The following is an 11,819-nucleotide window of genomic DNA, read 5'->3' as shown; positions in this document are numbered from 1 at the left end:
GGAGCTGGCCTGTCAGAAGTGTTTCTCAGGACCATGGGCTAGTATGGACGGGGCTGGAGGAACTGTGTGGGGTCCGGGGACCTGCGTAGAATCCCATCACCCCCCTCCATGGCGAGTCTGGCAGCTCCCTTTCTTCCTCCTGGTTGTGCCACAGGCAGGAACAGCCCCATTGGGACTTGTGTGTCTTTACCACCCTCCTCCCACGCTTCTTCCTAAGAAACGGAGCAGACCCCAATGCCAAGCCATCAGCAACAGTGGGGTCTGGCTTTGTTTCACTTTTTTTGTATAATTTGCAGAATAAATTCTTCAATTTATAGGAAGAGCCTTAGGTTGGGTTCCTCTAGAAGCAGATCCCTAAGAGATTGGAAAAATTGAAAGCAAGTTGTTTACATGGGAGGCGACCCCAGAAAACACTGGTAGGGAAGCAGGGAAGTGAGAGTAGGAAGGAAGGGACGCCAAAGCAGAGAGTTTTCACCCCACCTGGGCACCTGGGGCTCAATCGGCTTCGGACCTCTGGTGTCGACCAAGCACCTCTGGGTTTTCCACGTTGCGGGTGGGGATGGGGTGGCGAGGGCGCTGAGGGCTGTAGTCACCGGCTCCTGCCGTCCTGGTTGAGGGCGCTCCCTGGAGTGTTAATTCCCAGCTCCCGCAGGTGGGCAGAGCCCACAGGGAAAGGGCAGGTGCTGGCGGCTGGAATTTGGTCTGTGGGAGGGGAGATGGGCGGGCACCACCAGCAAAGACCTCACCCTTAATCCCGGCTTCTCATTTACGGCGGGGATTAAATGTTTCCTTTAAAACTAAGTCTAAATAAAAATTTAAAAAGTGAGTTGACTTAAAAGAAAACTACTTAAATAGTGTACAGGGGGAATGTAGCCAACTGCTATTTTTAAGGGCATTTCAAGCTTTTGACAAGCAGACACATTGGGGTGTGTTGGGGGTTGTGGAAAGAGCCCCCTCCTTCCAGCATGCCTGCCTTCCCCACCCCCGTTTCACTCCCCTCCCACCCCCCCGCAACACGGCCCTGGGTTCCTCTGAGTCTTGGAAACGGGCCATGAAGCTGGAAGCCCTTTGTGACTCTCAGTCTGTCACTTGACATCTCTAGGCCTGTCTGTTAAAGGCACGTTCCAAAGTCACAGTAAAGAGTCAATAACAGCCACGCCAGTTCTGAAAAAGGAGGCCCAACACCCATCGAACAGAAAGCAGATTGGAGGATTCGCTGGTGCAGACGTTGGCATAGAGGACAGAGGTAAAGGAAGTCGAACAGTATTGGCGTAGACATGGGCAAATACATCAGAATAGAATGGAGAGTACAGAAACTCACCAGGTGTCCGCTGTGCTGTCGAATGGATGCAAAAGCGTTTGGAAACGGGAGACATCAATTAGCGTGGAATTCTCTGGATTATGTCTGGGCTGGGGCAATGGCTTCCCCCATCTTTGGCCCTTCCCTCTGATCCCACCCACAAAGGCACTGGGGAGACTCACCCCCATGGGCCGCATGCACCTCACATCTGCCCTGGAAAGCTCAGAAGCCTCGAACACTCGATGAGTTGTAACAGATGGCACCGAGGAGGACGCTCCTCCCTCCGAGTTCTCTGCGACTCTTCGGTCAGCCCACGGAGAGCCGCGCGTGGGTGCTGGCAGGCCTTCAGCCTCTCTGCACAGCTTGCTCCTCTCCCGCTCTGAGGCCGAGCAGGCCTCGGGCCACAGCCCTCAGCAGGCCACAGAGTCCAGCTAGAATTCCATCCTACTGTTTTGTGACGTTACTTTCCATCTGTAGAAATGAACACTTATTTTTTTCTTTCTGATAGTAACACAAATTTTCTTTTAAAAATCATTTTACTGACATATGCTACAACCAAAACGAACCTCCAAAACATGATGCTAAGTGAAAGAATTCAGGCACAGAAGGGCACCTATTGTATGATTTCATTTCTATGAAATATCCAGAATAAAAAAATTGAAAAATCTATAGAAACAGAAAGCAGACTGGTGGTTGCCGAGGGCAGAGAAAGGAAGGGTGGAGGGGATGGAGGAACAGGAAGCAACTGCTTAACGGGGGTCTTCTCTTGGGGTGGTGAAAATGTTTTCCAACCAGTTAGAGGAGGTGATTGCACAACATGGTGAATATACCAAATGCCATTGAACTGTTCGCCTTAAAGTGGTTAATTTGATGTTATGTGAATTTCACCTCAGTAAATTATTTTTTAAAAGCCAACCAAGCATGTAACTACTACGGAAAACAGTATGGAGGTTCCTTAAAAAAAATTAAAAATAGAACTACCATATGATGCAGCAATCCCACTGCTGGGTACCTGTTCTAAACACAAACTTGAAGAGATATGCACCCCTGTGTTAATTGCAGCATTGCTTACAATGGCTAAGATCTGGAAGCAACCTAGGTGTCCATCGATGGACAAATGGATAAAGGAGATGTGGCACATGTGTACAATGGAATATTATTCAGCCACAAATAGTGAAACCTTGTATTTGTGACAACATGGATGGACCCCGAAGGCATTGTGCTGAGTGAAAGAAGTCAGACAGAGAAGGACAGATGCGGTATGATTTCACTTACATGTGGAATCTAAACACCAAGACAAATGAACAAACAAAACAAAACAGAAACAGATTCCTAGATACAGAGGACAAACTGATGTTGCCAGAGGGGAGGAAGGTTGGGGGATGGGCGAGAAAGGTAGAGGGAGGTAAGAGGCACAAACGTACAACATAGGGAATATTGTCACCGGTATCGTAATAACTTCATCCGGTGAAAGATGGTTGCTAGACTCATGGTGGTGATCACGTCATAAGGCATGCACATGTGGAATCACTGTGTTATACACCTGAAACTAAAGCAATATTGTCTATCAACTATAAAAACAAGACAAAACAAAAACCAACCAAGCAAACAAAAATATCAATTTACTTAGTATAAAGTATGAATGGAGTTAAGGACGACTTTTAAGTGAGGTTTGGAGGCATTGGCTAAGAGGGTCAGTCTCACCTCCAGGCCTTGGCTCGGGCCTTGTCCAGGCCTAGAATGCCCGCTCTGTGCACTTGGAGCGGGAACCCAGGCCAAGCCTCACCTCTGCAGGAAACCCTCTTGGATTACATAGGACCATCAGGCGACCAGAGTAGTCAGGTGGGCCCAGGCCTGCAGCCCTTCAGACTTGGGTGTGAAACCCCGCCTGCTGCTTACTGGGCTCTTAATTTGGGGCATGCTGCTTAGCCTCCCCAGGAGGGCCTCAGTTTCCTCGTCTGTAAAATGGGGGTTTGTGATAGTTCTTATCTCACAAGTTGAGTTACTTCATAGAAAGTCTGTGGATAGGGCCTGTGCGGAGTAGGTGCCCTCAGTTCACACTTGGCGTTGAGCACCAATCACACCAAAATAGCATTCATTTGCCTCCTATTTCCTGGACTGCAAGCAAAGGCTCAGCCTACACGATCTCTGTATCCACAGTTCCCGCACAGGGCTCACACATAGTAGGTCTTCAAGAAGGGCTTGTTGACTGACACCCTTTTCTCTCCACCTCTGCTGCTCCTACCCTGGCCAGCACAATGTGACCCCCCAGTCCTCCACCAGCACTGCCCCGCCCTCCCCTCCCCCATCCCCACTCTTGGTTCTGGCCATGACAGTCTCCTACTGTTGCCTAAAACTCCAGGCCTCCACCTCGGGGCCTTTGCACCTGCTCAGGACACTTTCCCCAGCTATCACCCACTGCTGGCTTCCTCGCCCCCTTCAGGCCTTGGTTCAAATAGCTTCTGTTCAAGGAGGCTTTCCCTGCCTCCCCAGGTCTCATTGGACCCCAAAGCTCTCCTCCCCTAGGAAAGGCCCTTGGCTGGGGTCCTGGGCCCTGCCCCACGTCTCAGGTAGAGGAGCGGCAACCAGGCCTCGCTCTGGACTTGGGGCCTGGGATCAGCTGTGGAGGCAGGCAGCACCCAGGCTATACCTGGTGCAGAGGCCTCGCCTGCCTGCCTGCCTGCCTGCCGTGGGAGGCCGCCCTGCCCTGCTCACACGGCTTCCATGCAGGTGGGAAAGCCCCACATCCTCCTCCACTTACCTGACTGGGGCTGACTCAGACCCTCACCCCTGGCCAGAGGGAGCCGCAGCCGCCCCGCCCGCCGCTTGATGGGAAACGGCTCTTCAAGGGCCTGGCTGAGCCAAACACTGACTCACCTCACCCCGCCCAGCCTCTGCCACTGGAAGTCACACCTCCCCCTGGCCGGACGCTCCAGCCCTTTGCTCCCAGGAGAGCGTTCCCGCTCTGCGCCTTTGCCCAGGCGGTGCCCTCCACCTGGAGCCCTTCTGTTCCTTCAAGCCCAGCCCGAGGCACCTCCTTCCGGGAAACGTAGGTGTCCTCTGGCCAGAAGCTAAAGGGGTAGTGGGAGAGGTAGTAATAACAACAATAATAATAATTACTATTATTATGATGATGCAATAATCGCCATGCTTACCGTGTGCCAGGCACTGTACTAAACCTTTTATTGTATTAACTCATTCAACCCTCACAGTAATCTTATGAGGTAGGGATGTTTATTTCTCCAAGGCACAGAGTGGTTAGTAACGCACGCAAGGTTACCAGCTGGCAAGTGGGAGGGGGGATTGGAATCAGGCAGTCTGCGTGTCAGGCTCCATTCTCACCCCCAGATCTGGAGAGCTGAGTGGAGCCCTGAGGCTCGGATCCAGGGAGCTGGCAGGGAGGGGATCCAAGTCTTGGGTTTTGTGTCAAAGTGGCCTCCCACAGCGGGAACCAGCCCCTCTCTTCAGGGGACGGCCTCCCTGTGGGAGGGCCTTGCCACCAGCAGAGGCTGGTCCTCGGCCCCTCTATTGAGGTGAATCCCCAGAACACAGGATGTGGGCAATCCATCAACAGCTGCTGCACGGGAATTTACACTTGGGAGCAGAGAACATGGCCCGGCACTTAACCCATTAACCTCCCCAGCAACCCTGTGAAGTGAGGACAGTTACTAACATTTGCTTTCCAGAGGAGACTGAGGCCCAGAGAGGAACAGGATTTGCTCAGGGTCACAAAGCTAGGATGTGGCAGCGGCTGAATTCAAACCCAAGATTATTCTGGCACCACAAGGCTGGAGTCACGTCTACTGGGTGGTAACAGCGAATCTCAATGAACAGGGCAGGGCCCAGATGTCAGAAAGGGCTTAGAACTTCAGCTCACATCGCCCTCTCCCTCCAGCATTTCACTAACTTCCACTCACCCATCCATTCTTCTGTCTATCCACTCACTTACCAGCCATCCTCCCATCCATCCAAATGTTTATCCACCCTTCCTTCCATTATCCTATCTAGCTCTTCTCTTCACTCATCCATCCATCCATCCATCCATCCATCCATCCATCCATCCACACTTCCATCTACCTAACCTTCTATTCCTCTGCCTATTTATTTATTCCTCCCACCTTCCATTCATTCATCTATCCATCCATTTAAACATCATCTTTACATCCATCCATCCATAAATTCTTCTATCAATTGATCACTTATCCATCCATCCATGCACACACCTTACCTATTCCATGTATCCACGCATCCATGTACCCCTCTGTATATCCATTCCTCCATACATCCCACAACTGTTTATTTAACTGGTGGCTGCTGTGCCCAAGCCTTTAGATCACTGTGCCTTGAGCCAGGAGAAACACGCCTAATTAGGTTTGTGTTTATTTGTTGTTCCAGGAAGCCTAATTGTGGGGTTTGTAAACAGCCCTTTGAAGGCAGGGGAGTTACTTAAGGGGACAGTTAAGTAAACAACCGCTGGGTGGAAACAGTCAGTGCTGGTACACAGCGGGTCCAGAGTCATGACCTGCCTTTCACAGCGGGAGGAGGGCTGAATTCCAGACAGTGAGGAGGCTTCGGGGTCAGAAAGGAAGTCAGAATAATAGGAACAGTGGCAATAACAGCTAACATGTGTTAAATGCCTACCCTGTGCCAGATGCTATGCTAAGCACAGCCCCTACAGCAGTTCCAGGTGATAGAAAGCCTTGTGATGCCATTTATGGATGGAAAGACTGAAGCTCGGTGAGGGGAAGTCATGAGCTCGTGGCCACAAGGCTGGGAAGTAATATAGTCATGGCATCAATCTAGACCTCTGTGTGCAGCAAGGATGATGATAATAATGAAAATAATTATACAGCACTCACTGTGTGCCAGGCAGACACTGGTTTTGTTTTTTAAATCCTCATCTGAGGATATATTTTTATTGATTGGAGAGAGAGAGAGAGAGAGAGAGAGAGAGAGATATCAATTGGTTGTCTTTGGTATGTGCCCCCGACCCGGGATCAAACCTGCAACCTAGGTATGTACCCTGACTTGGAATTGAACGTGCAATCTTTCGATATATGGGATGATGCTCCAACCAATGGAGCCACCAGGCCAGGGTGCAGGCACTGTTCTAAGAGCCTTCTTTACTCACTCAGTATTCGTACAACCCTATGAGGTCAGTACTTTCATTTTACAGATGAGAAAGGAGGTTGAGAGGCATAAAGTAACTTGCTAAGAGGACTGAGCTCGGCAGAATATTTTTTAAAATTAAATGTCTGGCCCTAGTTCGTTTGGCTCAGTGGATAGAGCATCGGCCTGCAGACTGAAGGGGTCCAGGTTCAATTCCGGTCAAGGGCACATGCCCGGGTTGCAGGCTCAATCCCCAGCAAGGGGTGTGCAGGAGGCAGCCAATCAATGATTCTCTCTCATCATTGATGTTTCTATCTCTCGCTCCCTCTCCCTTCCTCTCTGAAATCAATAAAAATATATTAAAAAAAATTAAATGTCTGAACCCAAAGTTCCACTCTTAATTATCTTATGAACCTTATATGCATTTAACTTAGAAAGTTTCAACCATACATGGTTGGCCACATAATATTTTAAATATTTTTTTCATCTCTCTATTTTATGTATCTTAAAAATATATATAAATTTTAACTTCATTATATCTTTGTTACTTAGTTCAAGGGTCAGTATGCCTTTTCTTTAAAAGACCAGATAATAAAGAGTTTAGGCTTTGTGGGCCACATGGTCTCTTTTGCAACTACTCAATTCTTTCCTTCTAACCATAGAAAACATGAAACCAATAGGTGTGGCTGTGTGCTAATAAACCTTTATTTACAAAAACAAGTGGAGGGCCAGATTTGGCCCCAAAACTGTAGTTTGCCAACCCCCGACTTTATGCATTACACTTGTATTTGTATTCACCAAACCATGTTCTCTTGCCCTTTCATGAGTGACATAAAGGATTTTCAAGGGTAATTTCAACCATCTCTGAGTTTCACCTCCAGGCCATTTGCTTACCACATGCCTTTATACCATTCATCCCATTTGCCCACTATTGGCAGCTTCTGAAAGAATTTGCAAATTCCTATAATTAATCTAATTTCTTTATTCACAAGGTCAATAAATGAATGACACCCTGCTCAGCCTGGCTGTCTCCCCACCAGGGACACTGAGAGTGCTCAGCGCCCTGGGAAGGACTCTTCTCCACACCAAGTTCTGTAAACTTCTTACTTGAAGAAAAGTGCAAAGTGAAAGTTAAAAAAAGTCCTATGGTTGGGGCTTGAATACTATTTTCTATTGGTGACAAGAACAAGGAAATGAAAGGATGACTGGTAGGGATATTACAAAATGTACTCAGGGCTAGTGGGAACAAAATGGGGTAAGGTCAAAGATCCCCTTTCCTCTTACTCCCCACCCCCTTCCCCTCAAAGTCTACTTCCCAGTCTCAGAAAAGGCATGAGCTTGGGGAACAGCATGTGGTCACTCTAAAGCTAAAAGAACAGTGACAACCTGGGTAAAATATTTGCAACATAAATGTAGACAAATGATTTATTTCCATAATATATAAAAATACCTGTAGGACAATAATAATAATAAAAAAACCCAACCTATTAGAATAACGGGGTAGTAGATGGGAACAGGCAGTTTACAGAAAATGAAATATGTATGGCAAATAAACAGGCAAGACGTCCACCCTTGCTGGTAATCAGACAAATGCAAACTTAAGAAATGATTAGATACCATTTTCCACTGCTCAGGTTGACAGAAATAAAAGATTGATAATAGAAAGTGTTCAGGAGACTGGGGAAATGGCCACACTCATATATGGCTGGTGGGAGTGTAAATTGGAATAGCCTCTTAGAAAGACAATTTTACAGTATCCAGTAAAACCGTAAATTCACATTTTCTAGAACTCAGCAATTCCATTGTTTGGAGTCTTCCTTAGAGAAACGTCAGGCACAAGGCGTACGTGCAAAGGTGGTCATTGGAAACAACCTAAATATCCATCGATTGAGGAAGGGTTAAGCTTTTTTTTGCAGTGGTCTGAGGTCTGCCCACCTCCACCATAGATATCGAACCTGCTAGATGCTCACTCTTTCCAGCCTCCCTTGCAGCTAGTGGTTGGTCACATGATCCAGGCTCCACTAAGCAGACACACCTTGGAAGCAGGGCCAGTCCAATGGCCGGTAGAGATGCCTTACCTAACCCAGGCCTGTGGAATGATTTGGGGCACTCTCCCTGCTGATCTTGAAACTTGGTTCTCCAATTTTCCCGAGCTCCCTAAGTCCCCTATTTCAATTTGAACTTTTCACTCGAGTACAGCATACACACGGAAAAACGCACAGCTCATACGTGATAACTTGACAAATCTTCGTAAGTGAGCGCACCGTGTAACCAGCCCCACACGAAGAAACAGCATTCCAGTCCCCCAGAAGCTCCCCAGAAAAGTGCCTGCATCATTCTGCATTCCGATCGGCCATGTACGAGAGTTTCTTCTGGACCATCTTCTCATCAGCTGTGGGTATTTTCCATCCTTTTCATTTTAGCCATCCTAGTGGGTGCACAGTGGTATCCCCTTGTGGTTTTAATTTGCACTGATGATCAATAATGCTAAGCACCTTTGCATGTTGGCCATTTGGTATGTCCTTTTGTGAAATGCCTCTCAAATCTTTGCCCTTTTTGTCTATTGGACTTACTGTCCTTCCCCGACTCCCCAAAGTACATTTAATAGACTGCTTGTGTGTTTACATTATTATATCAGCCAAGGTTCTCCAGGGAAACAAGATCAATATGTTATATTTATTTATATTTATATGTACTTTAGGAATTGTGGAGGCTGGCAGGTCTGAAATCGGTGGGGCAGCCAGCAGGCTGCAAACGCAGGCAGGATTTCTATGTTATAATCTTGAGGCAGAATTTCTTCTCCAGGAAGCTTGTTTTTGCTCTCAAGGCCTTCAACTGATTAGATGAAGCCCATCCACACAATTTTCTGTATTTAAAGTAAACTGAGAATAGATGTTAATCACATCTACAGAATACCTTCAAGGCAACATTTAGACTAGTGTTTGACCAAGCACCTGGGCACCATAGCCTAGCTAAGCTGACAGGTAAAATGTAACCATCGCAATTACTCAGTTGTTTATGTCACTTCAACTCTAAGCCCTGTCTGATCCACCATTCATATCAACACACACACACATGCACATTCATGCACACACACACAATATCAACAGCAGCATTATGCATTTCTATGTGGATAAGTGCGCAGAAATGAGTCTGGAAGGATACAAGCCAAATCTGTTACGTGGTCACCTTGGGGAGTGTCCAGGATGGAGGTCAAAGGGAACTTTAACCATAAGCTTAACAACAAAGAAAAATTTAAAGAGTACAATAATGTGTTCATTGTCTAATTAAAATTAATTTTTAAGTGGAAAAACTACTAAAAGAAAAAGAAAGGAATCATCAAGACCTCATTATGCATTCATCAAATATTTACTGAGCATCTGCTATGTGCCGGCGCCTGAGATACGATAAGATGGGCAGTCTTTCTCCTTGTGGGGCTGACATCATCGTGCAGGAATCAGGCAATAAAAAAGTAAACAAAGAAATGAGCAGATCATGTCAGAAAGTTTTAAGAAGTGTTCTGAAGATAAGTGAACCAGGTGTCAAGACAAAGAATGAATGGGGACCTGGGGTTATAGTGGATTGGGTGGTCAGAGATGGCCTTTTTGAGATGACATTTGAGCTGAGTTCTGAAGAGAAGAAGGAGCTGACTTTGGAAAGAGCATACCAGGGGGCCAACTCAACAAGTGCAAAGGCCCTGAGGTAGGAATGGGTCTGATGAGATGGGACGAGAATCTGAGCAATGCTTCTGACTTGGAAACTGAGGCCCTCTGAGTTGGAGGGTCAGAATAATCTACAGTCACTGTCTTACCTAATCCTATCTAATAAAGAGGGAATATGCTAATTGACCATCATGCCCTCACAAAGATGGTGGTGCCCACAGCCAATAAGGAGGGAATATGCTAATTGACTGTCATGCCCTCAAAAGATGGTGGCGCCCAGTCCCCTTAGCCCCCCAGCTGCCCAGGGCCAGCCCGAGGTGCAGGCAAGCCTTGGATGTCGGCTGCCCAGCCTCCCAGGGACGCCTGAGGCTCAGGTAACCAGGGCTGGCCGAGGCTTGTGCAGCCAGCAGTGGCAGCAGCAGGGGTGTGGTGGAGGCATCGCCTTCCCCTGATCGGCCCAGCCCCTGTGGGCTCCCGGACTGTGAGAGGGGGCAGGCTGGGCTGAGGGACCCCCTCTCCAGTGCATGAGTTTTCATGCACCAGGCCTCTAGTTATAACAGCGGCTAGGGAAGGTGCCAGCAATAGATGCTTTCCCTGCATCATCCCATCCACTCCTGGTAAGAGGGGGTATTATTATTCCCATTTTATGGCTGAGAACACAGAGGCTCAAAGAGATCAAATGCCTTGACTCCAGAGCCTGTATTTTTCATCCTTGCAGTCTAGACCCTGCTCTTCTAGATCCCAAGGCAAGAAAGAGCAAGGCCGCCTTTTTAAACTGACAGAGCCCCAGATGGGAAAGGACAGCCTCATCTAGGTCTTCATTACATAGATGGGAACGCTGAGGTCTGGAGAGGGAAGGAACCATCTCCTAACTACACAGAACCAGAACTGGACCTGGAGCTCCCTGCTCCCAGGGCTCTTCCAACTTTGCCCTCTGATTCCCTTTCACCCCCTTCTCTCCCTTCATGATGACTTGACTGGTCTCTAGGCTATTGCTCCAACATGTCAGTCTCAGTCCTGCCTCAGGGCCTTTGCATGTGCTCTTCCCCCACCAGATCTGGCCCATGGCTTCTTTCTTGCCTTCCTTGCCCACTGCATTCTCTCTTCCTATCTTGATTTATTTTTCTGCCTAGCACTTCTCAGTCATTATGTTAATATTTATAGAGCTGTTTATTGCCCATCTCCCTGCCTACACTACCAGATCCTTGAGGACAGGGACTTTTTTTCACAGCTATTTCCCATGTCCAACTTTGGGCCTGGCCCCCCATAATGCTCAATATGTGCTTATGGAATGGATAGATGGATGGATGGATGGATGGATGGATGGATGGATGGATGGATGGATGGGTGAATGAATGGATGGGTGGATGGAGAACATTTCTCCCAGCATCACTTCCCACCTCTGGGCTCTGGATCTCCCACTCGGCCGGCCGTTCTGACTTGCCCCCTTTGGCTCCCAGCCTGAGCAGACAGCTCTGGGGGCTTCCACAGGACCAGGCAGGAGTCGCTGCTTCTCACCCCCCTCTGAGGCTGGGCAAACAAAAGCCTTTGTTCTCCCTTCTTTGCTTGGCCCCACTACAGCCCAAGGCGGGAAGCTGCTGGCAAGTCAGCAAGGCAACTTTACTGCAACTTAACTTGGAGGCTTAACCCGTCAAGTTGGGCCTGGGGACTCCTGTGGTCCATCCCCAGTGGGTGATGTGGGGCACGATGGCCGAGGCAGAGACGCCCACCTGGGTGCACGCCAGGGT

At 48.2% G+C, this 11,819-nt stretch overlaps 1 long non-coding RNA gene across 1 annotated transcript; it reads right to left on the bottom strand.

Moving 5' to 3' along the window:
* Nucleotides 1-487: 487 nt before the first annotated feature.
* On the bottom strand, nucleotides 488-5,612 carry LOC129150873 (uncharacterized). The gene is made up of 6 exons (XR_008557649.1): nucleotides 5,529-5,612; nucleotides 4,178-4,371; nucleotides 2,725-2,849; nucleotides 1,483-1,771; nucleotides 1,322-1,336; nucleotides 488-702 (listed from the first exon to the last, which is right to left on the bottom strand). It is a non-coding gene; the product is annotated as an uncharacterized LOC129150873 (long non-coding RNA).
* Between the last annotated feature and the right edge of the window lie 6,207 nt (nucleotides 5,613-11,819).

The sequence above is a fragment of the Eptesicus fuscus genome, chromosome 12 (genome assembly GCF_027574615.1).
Source record: "Eptesicus fuscus isolate TK198812 chromosome 12, DD_ASM_mEF_20220401, whole genome shotgun sequence".
NCBI lineage: Eukaryota > Metazoa > Chordata > Mammalia > Chiroptera > Vespertilionidae > Eptesicus > Eptesicus fuscus.
Note: the sequence above shows the minus strand (reverse complement) of the source record. Positions and strands in the feature narration are given on the sequence as shown.